Source organism: Cervus elaphus, chromosome 23, assembly GCF_910594005.1.
Source record: "Cervus elaphus chromosome 23, mCerEla1.1, whole genome shotgun sequence".
Lineage (NCBI taxonomy): Eukaryota > Metazoa > Chordata > Mammalia > Artiodactyla > Cervidae > Cervus > Cervus elaphus.
In genome coordinates this window covers 34,422,825-34,432,340 of record NC_057837.1, presented here as the reverse complement: position 1 = coordinate 34,432,340, position 9,516 = coordinate 34,422,825, and the positions used below count along the sequence as shown (strand labels likewise).

At 46.4% G+C, this 9,516-nt stretch overlaps 1 long non-coding RNA gene across 1 annotated transcript in view; it reads right to left on the bottom strand.

Annotated features, from left to right (window-relative positions):
• Positions 1-1,470: 1,470 nt before the first annotated feature.
• LOC122681394 overlaps positions 1,471-9,516 on the bottom strand; it is a 166,204-nt gene continuing 158,158 nt past the window's right edge. Inside the window, exons 4-5 of the long non-coding RNA XR_006336957.1 lie at positions 5,086-5,241; positions 1,471-4,616 (exon numbers count right to left, since the gene is read on the bottom strand). This is a non-coding gene — a long non-coding RNA (uncharacterized LOC122681394). The remainder of the gene's footprint in view (positions 4,617-5,085; positions 5,242-9,516) is intronic.

Here is a 9,516-nt window from a genome sequence, read left to right as displayed (position 1 = left end):
TCTCTTCTTGGTGGTTCCCCTGGGGGTACCCAGAGTGGGCTGCAGCCTGTCCCCACATCCAAAACAGAAACTCTGGGACTTCCCTAGTGGTCTAGTGGTTAAGAGTCCACTTGTCAATCCAGGGGACATGGGTTCCATCCCTGGTCCAGGAAGATCCCACATGCCTCCAGGCAACTAAGCCTGTGCATCACAACTGAGTCCTCGCTCTGGAGCCCGCCATGTGCAACTGCTGAGCCCATGCACCCTAGTGTCTGTGCTCTGCAACAAGAGAAGCCAGCACAATGAGAAGAAATGCACATTGAAACCAGACAGCAGCCCCCACCTGGAGCAACTAGAGAAAGTTGGAGACCAACAGTGAAGACCCAGTGCAGCCAAAAAATAAATAAATAAAAATAATAAATAAAGTTTAAAAAAAAAAAAAAAAAAAACCAGAAACTTCAGAAACAAGTTTCTCATTAACTTAAGGAAAGTCTGATTATTCATTAGCCCACCAAATATTTAGGGAACACTGGGCTGGGTATGGAGACTCTGCCTATGAATAAAAGGCCAGTTTCTGCCTTAAGAAGCTTACAGTTGGGTAAGGATGATGAACTTTGCCCAACTGGACCTGCCATGAATATGAAAACAAACAAACAAAAGTACCAGGTGTGACAGATCACTTAACAAGAAAACCTTATCTTAGAGAGGTGCCACGGAAATGACATTTCACCTGAGGCCTAAAAACTGACCAGGAGGTAAACACACCTGGGGGGAATCCACACAGGGGGACCTGTGTCCACCACAGAGCTTCTCCCAGTAAACTACCTGCCTTCCCACATCTGCTTAGACCCCTTCCCTCTCTAGAAGCTAGCTTTAGGGATCCCCTATTCCTGTCAATAGCACTCATCACCCAGAATCCTGGTTGGCTGTTTACCTGTGCACAGTCCCCTGGCAGAATGGCTGCACCTTGAAGCCTGGGACTCCTGTTTCTCTACTTCCCAGATCTAGTCCACTGCCTGGTCCCTGGTTCACAGGGACCATCCATCAAATGTTTGTGGAAGGAAGTAAAGCAGGGAAGATGGTGAGAGGGAGGGAGCAACAATGAACTAACACCTCCCTGCGTCCACACTTTATTCTCCACAATGTCCTGCGCCTGAAGCCTGCTAAGTCGCTTAACTCGTGTTGTACTCTTTGCAACCCTATGGACAGTAGCCCGCCAGGCTCCTCTGTCCATGGGATTCTCCAGGCAAGAATACTGGAGTGGGTTGCCATCCCTTCCTCCAGGAGATCTTCCTGAAGTAGGGATTGAACCCGTGTCTTCTGTCTTCTGCATTGGCAGGCGGGTTCTCTACCATCAGCGCCACTTGGGAAGCCCCACAATGCCCTGGTTTTTGTCAAATAACAAAGGACAGCAGTTACACTCAGAGGTCATAAGGACCATACCCCGCACCCCTCTGCACGTTAATTTAGCGTCGAAATATTTGCAGGAGGCGGAGGAGACAAAGATGAATAAGATGCAGCGTTTCTGTGTTCAGGGCGTTTATGATCAAGGGGTGGAAACACAACAGAAATGCAATTCTTTCATCCTTCCATCTTTTCGCCCAAAGGTAAAGCAGAAAAGGCAGGACGAGTTTGGGTGTCAACCATCCAGGCTAGAGCCTGGCCTTACCCGCAGACCGCTAGCTTTACAACTGTGGGTCCGGAGCTCCGCACGAGGAATGCCTGCCTCTGCTCGCTACAAACTTTCCCGCGCATTCACTGGTTCTTCCCAGCCTGGGATGAGGGGGGCGGTTAAACCCATCTGTCCTGAGCGGGGCAGGCGGCGGAGCTGCCCGATCTCTCCTAGCAGGGTGGGATCCCCCGGTCCAACCCCTCCGCAAACCCAGGACGCACCTGCGCGTCTCAGTCTCTGCGACCCCCGCCGCCGCCGCCACCCCTTGGCCTGGCCGCCCCTCCCCGGCACGACGTCACCCCGGTCACGTGGGTGACCCCCTCCCCCGCCACGCCGGACTCAGCTGCTCTGCTCTGAAGCGGGGAGCAGGGGGCGGGCGGCGCGTCTGCTCTGCCCCTCCTGTCCCCGTTGCACTCCCGGGAGCCCGAGTCAGCCGGGAGCAGGGGGTGGGGGGAGTTGGTGAAATCGGAACCCGGGCTCTGAATGAAGGGGAGCAGATGTCCCTGTGTTGCTGGGAGGCCTGGGTGGCCTGCTGTTCAGACGGCGATCGTCGGGGCGCTGACCTTCCGGGGCCGCAGTCCGTCTCGGTGCAGATGGTCTGCCCGCCCTGCCCGCTCCTCGGCGCGGGGCCCGCGGCAGCCGGCGGGTCGGGGGCCGGAGGGAGCAGTCTGCGTGGTTGTGGGGGGGTGAGGGGGAGAGGTCGGGGAGGAGGCCCGCGGGGCCCCGGGCGGGAGGGCAGGGCCGGCCCCGCGCACAAAGGAGCCCGGCGGCGGCCCCTCGGAGGACAATGCAGCCCTGGGGCGCGGGGGGCTGCGCCGCGCTCCAGCTGCCTCTTCACAACGAGGCCTGCAAACGTGCCCACTTGATTCTAAATCCTCTTAGGCGCTCGCGGTGTGAACCGGGAAGGGGGTGGCCCTCCAAGCTTTTGCAATCCCAGGCCTGAAGCCTGGCGCTCGGCGAGCGGTTTGCACCACGCATGCAAATCGAGTTGGCGTCTTGGGAGACGTGGGCAGAGTCTGTTGGGTTACCAGCAAACGCCCCGATACGGCCATTCAGTGCCACGCGGGGTCCCGAAAAATGTGCAGGGTGTTTCCCCTGGAAAGACTTCCTGTTAACTGTTCAAAAAAGCCAGCTGAGCTGCGCGTCATTAGTCACCCAGGTATTTACACTGTTTTTCCTATTTCCTTTCTCTCTTGGCCTCTGTGGTCAGTGGTATAAAATTCCTAGGAACTCCCACCTAAACACCAGCTTCCTGTTTATGCTCTCAGTGGCTTTAATGTCTAGCTGTTGAAAGCAGTTGACCAAGGCTGTATGAAACGACTAGCAGACAGAGGTTTGCAGGTGAACAGAAAGAGGAGAGAAAAAAAAAACAAAACCAAATGGGTAGGTCAAAGGTTCGGGTTCATTTTTAATCACTTATGTCAGAATCACAGGGGGAAAAGGTAAAAGTGAAGTGTAATTTGATGCCCAAGATCGTGGTTTAGTTTCATTTGGTCCCTGTGTCTACAGGAACCTGTAAAATATGATGGAAACTGTAAAATATGATACCTAAACTAGGAACGTTTTCCTTTCTAGCGGGTTAAAGGCTTTTTTCCCCCCAATGTGGCATGATATTTTTGTTATGAAAGGTTAAAATTCTCACATAAGCGCAATCTGTGAGCTCCTTGCAGCTCCTAGGACTGCTTCCTTAAGTGCCTGCAGCAAAATGTTGCATTTCTGTAGCTACCTGAGCTGCAGCCCCCCTGACCTGAAAAGAACCTGATAGGGCGCTTACTCAGCTCTTTTTCTGATGCAGAATACCCTGTAGGACTCCCAGGGAGTGAAGAACTACTCCCTGCTAGGATCCCTCTGGAATTCCTTACATCAGAAGACAGCATCTTTCCTTGACAATCTGATATTTTTTTTAAAAGGTTTTCTATCCATAAAACTGGAACCTGTCTCCACTTACGGAACCATGGAGAATTAATCAAATTTCTCTTTCACATGATATTACCCTTCAGATGTTTGGAGACACTCCCCACATCCTCAACCCCAGTCTTCTCCCAGCTAAACGCCTGCAGATCCTTCACCAGTCTGTCCCGTGGGTCTGATTCCTGCACCATCCGAGTTATGTAGAGATGCTTCAGTTCACCTGAGTTCCTCTGAAACTGAAGATGGTGTTTCAATCATGCAGAAATTCAGCCTAGGAGGCAGCACTGGAGAAATATGGCTTAAAACCAACAGGGAAAAACAGTCCAACCATGGCCAAGTTATTCAGACAAAAATAAATTCTGGTTTTCCATTTTAGTCTTTTTCTACGCTGAGGCCAGTCATGCCCAGCTCAGTTATGAAGCCGGGGAAAGAAGGAAAAAGCTGTATGGCAGGCTAGCACCGAGCCTTTCATATTCTTGCATTTTATCCTCACAAAACCCTCTGAGTGGGTACTATTGTTTTTCCTCTTTTACTGGCTCCAAGGTCAAAGAATCCATGCAAGGTCACACTGCTAGCAGGGAGCAGAATGAGGTCTCTAACCTGTGAATTGCACTTCCACTGCTTGAAGCTGCTGCCCTGGAGTCCATCCTGAAAACCAAGGTCCTGGATTGGATGTGTTTTTCTGCGTGTTCTATGACATACATCCTATTTATACAGCTACAAAATCTTTTGAAATGCAAGTTAAGAACTTTATGGGGGAAGAGTTCTTTCTGGAAGCAAATGAAACAGAAATTCCAAGTGAGAGCCAAAAGTCATCCCAAACATGGTTTTATTCCAATGGTATTACTTAACAGTAAAGTGTTATATTACCCTTGAATTTCCTGCCTGGGCTCAGGGTAGGCCAGGCCCTGGATGCTTTTTTGTGTTTATCACAGCAAAGCCATCGCCCCTTACTCAACGCTGGCTCTCCAACGTGTCCGTTACTCAAGAAAAAAGGGAAGAATGTTTCCCATGCACGCGCTGTAATTTTTTTTTCTTTTTCGTGTTGCTCAGTCTGCCAGAACAAAAGTAAAACCACAGAAAGGAGATTTAGATCAGCCTCTTCATCTGCCGGCTGTTATGTTACAGTTTTAGGAGGGGTTGGACATCAAACACTTGAAACTGTCATCTATGCATTCCTTCTTGGAATAAAGCAGCATTGGCGTGGACCCCTGCTACATTATTTTCTACCCCCAAATGTTGGAAACTCTTGCCCTCCAGGAAAATACAGAAGAAAACCCTGAATTAAGGGAGTTAGTTCTGAGAAAGTCTCTTGCGGTCTGTAATAAACTGGCACATAATGACATCTGGCCAAATGGATTCTCCACCTTCACAGAGATGTTGCTTGGATGCTCTAATTTGTTGGTTCTTATAAATAGTGCTTGAGAGAACTTTTTTCTTACTGCCCCCCCCCAAGCATCCCTGCAAATCACTGCCACATATGATTAAATCTGTTTATTTTCTTTTTTTAAGTATTTATTTACCTGGCTGCATCAGGTCTTAGCTGCGGCATTCTGGATCTTTCATTGTGGCACAGAGACTCTCTTGTAGCATATAGGCTCCAGAGGGCTCAAGTGGGTTTAGTTGTTCTGCGGCATGTGGGGTCTTAATTCCTGGACCAGGAATCAAACCGGCGTCCCCTGTATTACAAGGCAGATCCTTAACTGCTGCAACACCAGGGAAGTCCCTGTTTATTTTCTTCAAACTTAATGGCAACTTAATGCTCTATTCTTTATGCACTTGTTCATGGTCTACCTCCTCTTGATCATGACTTGTGCATAAGTCAGGTAACCTGGTCTATCTCATTTATTACCTAGCATACTTTGAGTAGGTCCTCAAGAAATGTTTTTTGAATGACTACATCTTTTGTGCATATATATGTAGCTCTTAATGCGATTTTCTTGTTAAGATTAATTCTTTGAGTGGTCAAATTGCTAGAGACAGAAAGAACACAGTTGTTTAATAGGTGAAGGGTGTCAATAGGAGAAGAGAAAAAAGTTCTGCAGGTGGATGATGGTAATGGTGGCCCAACAATGTGAATGTACTTAATGCTTCTGTACATTTTAAAGTGGTTACAATGGTGAATTTTATAATATATTTCTTTTACCACAGTAAAATAAATGAATACTTTGACTTGGAATTCTTGGGCTAAGAGTAAGTATGTATATTTTAAATTTGGGTGTATATTACTAAACTTTCCTCCAGAAATTATGCCATTTTTTATGCCAACAACCAGTGCATGTGAAAACCCATTCTATAGCATGCTAGCAACACTCTCTGAGTCTCTTTATTCTTTGTATTTGATAGGTAAACACACACACACACAGAAATAACGCTATAGTTACTTGTGTAACGATGCTTATTATTAAGGGTTGAGTGTATTATTTTCATGTTTGATATTTCTTCTTTGTTTAAAAGCTTATGTGTTCTCTACGTCTGCCCTGCAGATAGGTTCATGGACACAGAGGGGGAAGGAGAGGGTGGGGCGAGTTGAAACTAGCATTGGCATATATACACTGCCATGTGTAAAACAGATGCTAGTGGGAAGCTGCTGTATAGCACAGGGAGCTCAGCTCGGTGCTCTGTGATGGCCTAGAGGCGTGGGGCTGGGCTGGGTGGGAGGGGATATATGTATACGTCTAGCTGGTTCACTTTGTTGTACAGAAGAATCTGTACAACAGAATCTGTACAACAACGTTGTAAAGCAATTATACTCCAATTTAAAGTAAATAAGTAAATAAAACATACCCTTTTGTACCTTAGAAAAGCTTTTGTGTTTCCTTTCCCATTTTTATTGGGCTATGTGTTTCCTTTTTTTGATTTGTAGGAGCTCTGTGTATAGTAAATATATTAACTCTCAGTCTGTTACACAGTTTGCAAATATTTTTTCCAGTTCATTATTTCTCTGTGTTACTTGTAATTTTCTGCTACGTGAGATTTAAAATTATGTACTGTATCAATATAATCTTGGGATGGAAAAGTCCCTTCCCCATCCCAAGATTATAAAAATAGTCATAGCTTTTATCCAGTACATTCATGGCTTTGTACTTTTATACTTAAATTTTTGAGGCATCTGTATGTTGATGGTAAAGACTAAGGTAAAGATTCAGTTGAGTTTTCCCTTACCTAATCATTTATTCTATCATCATTTATATAATCCATGTTTCCACTGAGTAATTTGAAATGATATCTTTTTGTTGCAATAAGTAACCATATTCCAAGGTCCATTTCATTGCTCTATGTATCCTGGCACCTAGATGTACTGTTTTATTTACAACGTTACCCATATATTTAGATGGTTCCTCTTGCAATAAATTTGGCAATAAGGAGTTCATGATCTGAGCCACAGTCAGCTCCCGGTCTTGTTTTTGCTGACTGTATAGAGCTTCTCCATCTTTGGCTGCAAAGAAGATAATCAGTCTGATTTCGGTGTTGACCATCTGGTGATGTCCATGTGTAGAGTCTTCTCTTCTGTTGTTGGAAGAGGGTATTTGCTATGACCAGTGAGTTCTCTTGGCAGAACTCTATTGGCCTTTGCCCTGTTTCATTCTGTACTCCAAGGCCAAATTTGCCAGTTACTCCGTGTGTTTCTTGACTTCCTACTTTTGCATTCCAGTCCCCTATAATGAAAAGGACATCTTTTTTGGGTGTTAGTTCTAAAAGGTCTTGTAGGTCTTCATAGAATCATTCAACTTCAGCTTCTTCAGAGTTACTGGTTGGGGCATAGGCTTGGATTACCGTGATATTGAATGGTTTGCCTTGGAAATGAACAGAGATCATTCTGTCATTTTTGAGATTGCATCCAAGTACTGCATTTTGGACTCTTGTTGACCATGATGGCTACTCCATTTCTTCTAAGGGATTCCTGCCTACAGTAGTAGATATAATGGTCATCTGAGTTAAATTCACCCATTCCAGTCTGTTTTAGTTCGCTGATTCCTAGAATGTCGACATTCACTCTTGCCATCTCCTGTTTGACCACTTCCAATTTGCCTTGATTCATGGACCTAACATTCCAGGTTCCTATGCAATATTGCTCTTTACAGCATTGGACCTTGCTTCTATCACCAGTCACATCCACAACTGGGTATTGTTTTTGCTTTGGCTCCATCCCTTCATTCTTTCTGGAGTTATTTCTCCACTGATCTTCAGTAGCATATTGGGCACCCACCGACCTAGGGAGTTCCTCTTTCAGTATCCTATCATTTTGCCTTTCCATCCTAAAGGAGATCAGTCCTGGGTATTCATTGGAAGGACTGATGCTGAAGCTGAAACTCCAATACTTTGGCCACCTCATGTGAAGAGTTGACTCATTGGAAAAGACCCTGATGCTGGGAGGGATTGGGGGCAGGAGGAGAAGGGGACGACAGAGGATGAGATGGCTGGATGGCATCACTGACTCGATGAACATGAGTTTGAGTAAACTCTGGGAGTTGGTGATGGACAGGGAGGCCTGGCGTGCTACGATTCATGGGGTCACAAAAAGTCGGACACGACTGAGCGACTGAACTGACCTGATTGCCATAAATCCTGTACTAGTGATGCACATTTAAGAATTAACTGATTATTGGAAACATTTTATTTTTTAAAAATATTTACTTATTTGGTGGTGTCAGGTCTTGGTTGCGGCATGTAGAATCTTTATTTCGTCGTGCAGGATCTTTTGTTACAGTGCACAGATTCCCTAGTTGTGGCATGTGGGCTTCAGTAGTTGCGGGACTTACGCTGTCTAGCTGTCGCTCCTGTGCTCTGGAGTGCCTGGGCTCAATAGTTGCAGTGGATTCTTAACCACTGGGCCACCAGGGAATTCCCAGAAAGAGTTTACATTATGTATAATTGGAAAGGTAGAGCCAGAGAGAAAATTTCCTCTCCTGGGAGTCAGCAGAAGATGCCTAGAAGGACCAGTGATGGAAGAAGAGGGCTTGGCTGGGATGACTGGTGCAGTGTCAGGCCTGTCTTATATCTAAATCATATTCCCCAGAGGGATTAATTCAGCTTTCTGTTGTGGACAGAAAGCTGGTGGGCTCTGCCCTCTTGGTATTGAGTTCTGTCTCTGCTACTTCCTATGTTTACGGTCTTGGATAAATCACTAAAGCAATCTGCTTATCTCAAGGCAAAGGACAGCTACCAACATGATCGCTGTAAAGGTTAAACAGTACATTTCATTGCACTCTGCAAAATAAGATCTAAATATTTATCATCATCATCATCATTATTATTACTACAACTGCTATAGGGGCAGATGGTTTCCCTTCCATGGCTTCATGCTTCTGCCTGTTCATCTGTGTCCTGGCCAGGCTGCTTCCTTGTGGGACATCCTTCTTCTCCAAGGAAGAGATGTTTGAAGGATGGTGACACTCAGAGGCTGCCATCATCCAAGGGCGTGACCGCAGGCAGCAGCCCCTCTGATCACCTCATCCAGGACTCAGCTGCCTTCATGTGCCCACACTCTTCCTACAGACATTCTTAATTTGCTAATTCTATCGTTTACATATTTTTGTGGGGGAGGAGGTCTTTGTGTTGTGGGGCCTTTGATCTAGACCAGGGGTCCCCAACCTCTGAGATCTAATGCCTGATGATCTGAGATGGAGCTGATGTAATTGTGATAGAAATAAAGTGCACATAATAATATAAATGTGGGCTTTCCAGTGGCTCAGTGGTAAAGAATTCGCCTGCTAATGCAAGGAGATGCAGGTTTGATCCCTGGGTCGGGAAGATCCCCCAGAAGAGGAAATGGCAACCCACTGCAGTGTTCTTGTCTGAAAAGCTCCAGGGACAGAGGAGCCCGGTGGGCTACAGTCCATAGGGTCGCAAAGTATTGGACATGATTAAGCTACTGGGCATGCACACGCACAATAACTGTAATGAGCTTGAGTCATCTCGAAACCACCACCACCCTCTCCCTCAATCCGTGG